Genomic DNA, 8,267 nt, shown 5'->3' with positions numbered 1-8,267 from the left:
TCAGGGCTGATTTCCTTCAGAATGGATAGGTTTGATCTTCTTGCAGTCCATGGGACTCTCAAGAGTCTCCTCCAGCACCATAATTCAAAAGCATCAATTCTTCAGTGATCAGCCTTGAGTCCTTTCCAAACATGAGATTCTTTGACTGTGAAGGTAGAAGCTACAAGATGAAATCTGGTAAAGCAGTCAGTCCATATCCAGGAATACATCCCTCTTTTTCTTTTTCTTTTTTGCAAGAGGACAGCAGCCATTTCAGGCTCTGTGATCTCACATTGATCTCCTCTTGAAAAAAGTGCCACAGCATCCCAAAACACACAGGCCATTTCCACACACAGCGATCCTATAGTCTCTCTGCGCTCCTTTCTTTATGTGGAGGCATAAAGCTACACTTTTCACACTTTGGAGGATTAAGAGAGGATGAACATGCAGATATTACCCATGCCGTGAAGATGCCCAGTAAAAACAGTATCTCTCTGGTAGGTTTATCCACCCCACTTTCTCCCCCTGTAATATTTAGAATCATTAACTTCACAATGCAGCTCCCCTGCCTCTCGTAGCCAATCATGTAGTCTGAAGACAAGGAAACTCAGAAAGAAAATGAATGCTGGGAAAGGGCCATAGCTCGTTGACAGAGGGTATGCTTTGTGTGCAACCCCCCCCCCCCAGGCTTGGTTCCCTGAATCTCCAGTCAGGGCATGGAAAGGCTCTTGTTTAAAATGCAATGTTCTTCCACCTTAGGCCCCCCTGATGTTTTTTGACTCCAACTCCCATCATCGCCAGTCAGCATAGCCAATGGTCAAGTATGATGGGATCAGTCATCCAACAACATTTGGATGGCCAAGGTTGAAAAACACTGTAGACATGTGAGAACATTGTCAACAACAATTTGACCCAATTTAAGGCAGCTTTCTGCATCCTTTGAGACGAGTGTACCTAAGTAATATTACAGAAGGAATGGTCAGAAGTAACTTCTGCTCACACATTGATTTTATTCCCAGCTAGGTCTGTGTCTAAAGGCCACAGAAAACACATTTCATGATTTTACTGTTTTAAGAGTGCACCTAAGTTAAATGAGTGCACAATTACTGCATGCTATGTGTGAATGCAACAAACAAGTTTGCAAGCACGGGTCTCATAAAGCTACTCTTCTCACCATGTCAATGTTAATTTCAGCTCCCTGTTACATAGAATCATAGAACTGTAGAGTTGGATGCAGCCACAAAGGCCATCTAGGCCAACCCCCTGCAATGCAGGAATCTTTTTGCCCAATGTGGGGCTCGAACCACATGGAACCTGAGATTATCATACTCTACCAACTGAGCTGAGCTTATGCATACTGGCAAACCTACATTTGCTTCTACATAACACATGAAAAGGCCCTGAAAAGCATGTTTCCTTCATCTGCTCTTGATTGTAGCAGGTTCCATAGCATTTTTGACCGCAGCAGATGTTGAAATACTCTTCCTTTTCGCTGCAAAGGGCATCTGCTTTCTTTGCTTGTCAAAGCTCTTGGAGCTGCTCACAGAGCTTCCTAAAATATACATGTAATAATAGCATGGCCCCACTGCATGAACATTAACCTGACCATTTGAAGTATTCCCCTCTCCTAATTGACTTACATAAATTTGGCCAAAGCAGCCTTTTTTGCTAAGTAATTACCTTTGGAGCATCTTGCTGATTACATTTTAAATTCTTAGAAACCCATCAGCCTGTCTTCTGACTCACACTTGCCATTCTGATGTATTACAGCCATCCATCACCCTGACATCCTCCCACTGATGACAACTTCCTCCAAGCTTGTAGCCAGAGAGATCCATTGTGGCTTTTCATTTAACCCCCGCCCCCCATTGTAAATGAGCTGGAACTAATCAGGCCTCCCTCATTCATCTAAGCATGTCCCTCTGTGGATGTCTGTGTTATCAACAACTGTTTTGTGAATGACCACTGTTAATTATGTAATTATCACAGTCTGTGTTTTTCTGCATTTCATTTCCTTCTGACCTCATGGTAACTCAGGATGGCACTTCAAGCATCTGATGAAGTGGGTTGCAGTCCATGAAAGCTTATTCTGCAATAAATTTGTTTGCTCTTAAGATGCTGTAGGGCTCTTTGTTCTTTTTGATGCAGCCTATGGATAACGCCAAGAAACAGCAACGAACCTCAGCAGCTTCCAGGTGTCCTGAGACCTAAATCAGTGAGAAATTAAACAAGTAGAACCTGCAACAAAATGAAAACATTTTAACAAGCACAAGTCGCAGCAGCCAAACATAAATTCATGAAGTGGCAGCCACTCTAAATCATTCCAAAGGCTTTCCTGAAAAGCCACGTTCTGGCTGCCCATCGGAAGACTAGCAAGGAGGTAGATCTGTGGGCCGGCCCTACTGTTAGGCAGAGTGAGAAAGCTACCACAGGCAGTTGATTTTTTGGTTGTAATTAGAAATGGTAATTTTATAGATCGTTAATTTATTATTATTGCAATTTTTTTACTGCCAGGGAAGGAGGGAGAGAGGGGCAGGTGGGATTTTCTGCCTCAGGTACCAAAATAACTTGGCAGGCCTTGAACTCTGTGCCCCTTGACTGGGGTGAGAGTGTGTAGGGATACCAATTGTTACTCCATCTCAGGCAGCAAAATATCTTGGGCTGGTCCTGGCTTTTCCCAAACAAGGTGCTCAAGCAGAAAGATCCTGTCACACATTCCCACTCACCTGACTTTAAACACTGAGAGGATAGTTAACTGGGCCTGCACTGTTGAACAAAGAGTACTAGCAGCAACACACACACACACCCTCTGCCAGAGGCACTGCATTTGGCAAAATGGCCACGAGGTCAAGGAGGTTTGGGATTGGTCACACCACTGCCTCACCTCACCCCATCCCCATCCTGGTAAACATTGCTTCTGGCATTCTGCCTTCCCCAAATGCACTACAGATGGATCCACACACCACTGTTTGTTACAGTGAGGGATGCAAGAAGGCATTACTTCCTATTCTAAGCCACATTCGTCACACACAGTGCTGTCTCCGTTCCGCTGCAGTTTGGCTTCCAACAAAAAAACTACAACTCACTTTTTGCAGTCATGGAATTTTACGCAGTTAATTACATTATCATTATGTTATTCCACACTGTTCCTTTCAGTGCAAAGGAAACACAATGCAAATGGCGAAGGAGTCGTCAGTTATGCCTGTGGACTGAAAATAACAACAGCAGCAAATACGGATTGGATTCATCAGGTTGATTTCCATTCTGGACAAGGGATGACTACGCAGACATTGGCAATTTCTGCTCTCATTTCTGTTAGAGTTCTCCAACACCCCTTGTTGCAGTAAGCATGTACAGTATGTGGAGGGAAGGGATACATCCTATAATAAAAATAATAATAATATTTTTTATTATTTATACCCCGCCCTTCCCAGTTTAGAACCGGGCTCACGTCAGCTAATGGCAAATATAAAACACTGATTAAAATGTGACTTAAAAACAGCATAAAATACAACATAAAATGCAGCGTCAATATCAATAAAATTCTAAAATTCAGGCGTCATTTGGGGGTAGATGTCAGTAGACATCAAATGATCACCAGGACTAACTGGCCAAGTTGGTCCTACTAGAGCCAGCAAGGAGACCAGGGAAGAATTTAAATGTGGGGTCCCAGAAAGGGTTTCTTTATAGAAGAGGAAAGGGGGAAAGGGAATAGAGGATCAGGCTAATTCAAATTGAAGGCCAGGCAGAATAGCTCTGTCTCACAGGCCCTGCAGAAGGAGATCAAGTCCTGCAGGGCCTTAGTCTCGTGGGACAGAGCATTCCACCAGGTCGGAGCCATCACTGAAAAAGTCCAGGCCCTGGTGGAGGATAGTCTGGCTTCCTTAGGGCCCCGGACCTTCAAGCTATTATTATTCATGGACCTTAAGGTCCTCTGCAGGACATACCAGGAGAACTAGGGAACTTCAGCCAGCCAGAGGCTCCACAAGCTATATACCAAAGTGTTTAGGCCTGCATGTCTGGCCTTCATCCTTTTACAGATGAACAGCAGAATTACTGCAGGAAACACGGATGTCATACTCCTGCTGCTATGGCAAACATGACAGTTGGTACATGAAGTACGATGCAGGGGTGGAGGAAGGGGGTGTGGTGGGGGTGGGCCACCCTGGGTGTCACCACTGAGGGGGGTGACAAAATGCTGGGCAGCACTCACCATGGGACTTGCAGCGCACCCAAGCCACATGTCTCTTCTGGGAGTGACGTGGTGGCTTGGGTGCCCGCAGGCTCCGCGCTGCCCCAAACAGTCCGCCCGCTGCCTCCCCCTCAACTGTAGGGTGGCTGAGTGGGAGGAGGCAGGCAGGCAGACTCCTCAGAGGCCTGTGGAGCGTCCGGGCCTGGCTCGCTCCAGGCACCCGATCGGCTTGCTCCGCCGCTGGTACGATGCAGCTCCAAGTCATGTCAGTATCGTGAACAAGGCTTGCATAACCACCAAGTGTCCCGTTCCCCCCCCCCCGGGACATTCTGTTTTTCATGTGAGATTGTGGCACCCATTTTGGGTGCCGCACTCTCACATGCTCTCGTGCCGCAATCTCACCCTGAAAAGAACACTTTTGGGGGCCTACAATCTCACGTGGCACCCAAAAACATGAGTTTTGGGGCCCTGCATGAGATTGCACCCCCCAAAGTGCTTTTTTTCAGGGTGAGATCATAGCGCAGGTCATGTGACTCGCCCAAGAGTGCATCCTGGAAGACGCGCACCCCAGTTTTTTATCTGAAAAAGTTGGAGGGTATGAGCTTGCTGTACTCAGGGGAAATACTGAAGCAGGCCGACAATTTGGATCTGTGATTTGCATAACATATGAAGCAATGTTGAGGGTTTCATAGACCTCTATTTCAAAACGGACTTGTGCAACTGCTGATGATTTTCCTCTTGTATCCAATATTCCAGCTAAAGAATTATTGCTTTCATCAACAAGGCTCAAGGATGATCAAAATGAACAGCATGAAGAACAGTTTTTTGTTTTCTTTGATTACAGGAGACAAAGAGTGTTTGCTGCCTTTTGCCTAACAGCAATGACAGCTTTTAATTAAATACGGTTTGGTGGGGGGGGAGGCAGTATCCATGAAACTGGAAGTAATGTGTGAAAGGTAATCTGAGTATGCCTCAAATTTACGTACAACCATTTGCCTTAAACTATGTCCTTACTGTTAATTTGTTACTGTCCCTTTAAGTAAAAACCAAGTACAACTCTGGGAAAAGAGTGAAAAGGAACAGAATTCCGGCACCATTACAGAGGAATTCTATCACAGAATTCAGAGAATTAAAGAGCCTTGTGTGAACTGAAGGATGCCGCTGGATACAACCCATATAATTTAAATGTCCACTCCTGTGAGTCAGAGAACTAATCCCTATAAAAACAGGGTTGAGCATGCAGGCTTTGACAGGTTGCTAAAGATAGCATGAAGACCACAGGTGTTGCTTCCTTGGAGATCTATTCCTAGATTCTTTATCTTCCTTCAACACCTCCTAGGGGTTTATAGGCTGCTTTGCTCACCCAGGAAATAAGAGCTAGCTCCTAGAGTTCCTCGCAGTAAATCTATCAACAGCATTTGAAGGTTGGAGGATGGAAGGTCATCATAAGTGTATTAGGGCATGGTAAACCTGACAGTGTTACTGAGACCTCACTACTGGCCATTTTATGAACCACCAGGGGTTAGATAGTTGGCCAGCAATATAAGACAATTTTATCAAGGAGTCTAAACATTGTTTTTTCACCCATTAAGAATATGACTTGTAAAGGTGATAGATAGATGATAGATAGATGATAGATGATAGATGATAGATAGATAGATAGATAGATAGATGATAGATAGATAGATAGATAGATAGATAGATAGATAGATAGATAGATGATAGATAGATAGATAGATAGATAGATAGAGATATAGATATGATAGAGTTGGAAAGGACTCCTTTGGTAAAACCCCTTGCAATTCAGGAATCTCAGCTAAAGCATCCATGACTGATGGCCATCCAACCTCTGCTTAAATACCGTCAAGGAAGGGGAGCCCACAACCTCCCAAGGGAGACTGCCCCACTGTCAAACAGCTCTTACTGTCAGAAGCTTTTTCCTGATGTTTAGTCAGAATCTCCTTTCTGGCAACTTAAATCCATTGGTTCAAGTCCTACCCTACAGGGCAAGATAAAACCAGTGGCGTAGTGTGGGGGGTGCAGGGGGGGCCCGCCGCACCGGGTGCAACATCGGGGGGGGCGCTCGCACTCGCAGCTCTCTGTCCCTACCTGGCTCACTCACTCTCTCTCACTGCAGTGCTGGCTGTGCGAATCCGATCCAAGCCGCCGGGTCGCCGCCCACTGTGGAGGGGGGTGCCAGGCGTGCGGTGCGGAGAGAGAGCGAGGGACTATCTGGGGGAGGGACAGTGCAGCGGCCGCCCAGCGCAGCGCTGAGTGCGGGAGAGAACCACACCAGACCAGACCAGGCAGCAGCAAGAAGAAGCTGGCAGCAGCGGCAGGTTAGGGGGTAGGGGGCGCAAATTACTTGCCTTGCCCTGGGTGCTGACAACCCACGCTACGCCACTGGATAAAACAAGCTTGTTCCCTCTTCCATGTGACAGCCCTTATGATAGCCATCTTCAAATATCTCATCACCTCTCAGTCTCCTCTTTCTCAGGCGAAACATACCCAGCTCCTTCAAATGTTCCTCATAAGGAACAGTTCCAGACCCTTGATCATATCGGTCACCCACCTCTGCATGCATTCCAGCTTGTCAACATCCTTCTTAAATTGTGGTGCCCAGAACTGGACACAATATTCCAGGTGTGGTCTAACCAAGGCAGAATAGAGTGGTACTATCACTTGATCTGGACATAAATACATAAAGTCAAGCTGAGCCAAACTACTGCTTAGTATGAATGCATGAGTGTGCAGGTTCACAGAGGGGAGATCACAGGTGCTTTGCTTGTCCATAGTCATTTTGCATGGCATCTGAACCTTGGCTCATAGTTTAGCTCTCTCCAAACTAACCAAGAGATGTAACCAAGGTTTTCCTTTGGTTTAGGACTCATGGTTTCTCCGAGATAGTTAAGCCATGAGCTTGGGTTTAGGTGACACCCTAAACTGTAGCTTAGCTCAGCACAGCATCCAAATGAGTGGGGAATAACAAAGCTATTGCAACCTTTTCCCCGGAACTTGCACATTTCCTCATTTGCACAAAGCCGCAGTTTGACATGTCTTATATTTCCACAAGTTCTCAGTCTAAATATAATTTTGTACATTGGGGTTGGCAAAGCACAGCCCATGGGTTGCACCCACCTTATGTCTCAGTCAAGCACCATCAATCAGGCTGCATAAACTAGCTCTCAGTTGCATTATTATAATAGTGATCTATCTTTCAATCTTTCTTTCTCTCTTGTTGAGGAGGCAGGAGTTTTTATGTGGTGCAACAGCTACCTCTGCAAATGGAATTGCTAATGAGCAACCAAGTGGTAGAGTTTGTCCTTGCTCTAGTGACCTAAAGAAAAGAAAAAAAGAAAAAGGAGTGCAAACACTAGAAAGGAAAAGTGCTATGCTCTAATGAAAGTCAGGAGATTAAAGTACAAGACTTCATTTAAGCTCTTGATGTATTTCATTTGTCAAGTGTATTGGCACACTCCAGAATAATTTTTCATCCTCTGCTGTCAGATTTCCTATACTAGAGGAACAGTATAGGTCTTATCTCAGCCTGTTTAATTGAACAGAATACAACAAGGATAGCACAATACATTTTGTCTATATAGACTAACAACAGATTGGGACAAAGGGTGCTTCATTTGTCTGAGCTTGATGCAATACCAGTAGCATTAATACTTCAGTAATCTCTCCATTGAGCCGGAGCCAAGGAAAACTCAAGATTTTATCTCTGAAATTGTTATATCAAGCTCTGCAATGTCTGCCCTGTTATGTCAAGGATCCTGCTTGGTGCATTTATTTTCTAGTGTATAACCAATAAATATATTCCACTCACTAGATTTCTGAGAGAACACAAAATTAATATTCTGTTGCCACCTTCATTTCAAGATGTCTCTTTCCTTCCCCCCCTTTTTAAAGTTTGGTTACATTTGACTACATTGTAATGGATTAGAAATAGTGCACTCCTTAAATTCTAATAGTGCACATCTAGTAAGTAATAAGCCCAACAGGGGTCACTTTCAGGAAAGGGAGTATAGTCATACCTTGGAAGTTGAACGGAATCCGTTCCGGAAGTCCGTTCCACTTCCTTTTTTAAAAAAAA

At 44.8% G+C, this 8,267-nt stretch overlaps 1 long non-coding RNA gene across 1 annotated transcript in view; it reads right to left on the bottom strand.

Moving 5' to 3' along the window:
* The window catches only part of LOC308583556, a 12,332-nt gene extending 7,136 nt beyond the window's left edge, over positions 1–5,196 (bottom strand). Inside the window, exons 1-2 of the long non-coding RNA XR_014006285.1 lie at positions 3,977–5,196; positions 1,660–2,217 (exon numbers count right to left, since the gene is read on the bottom strand). This is a non-coding gene — a long non-coding RNA (uncharacterized lncRNA). The remainder of the gene's footprint in view (positions 1–1,659; positions 2,218–3,976) is intronic.
* Between the last annotated feature and the right edge of the window lie 3,071 nt (positions 5,197–8,267).

Source organism: Podarcis bocagei, assembly GCF_964188305.1.
Source record: "Podarcis bocagei genome assembly, chromosome: 3".
Classification (NCBI taxonomy): domain Eukaryota; kingdom Metazoa; phylum Chordata; class Lepidosauria; order Squamata; family Lacertidae; genus Podarcis; species Podarcis bocagei.
The sequence above is the reverse complement of the archived record's forward strand: the minus strand, read 5'-3'. Positions and strand labels throughout refer to the sequence as shown.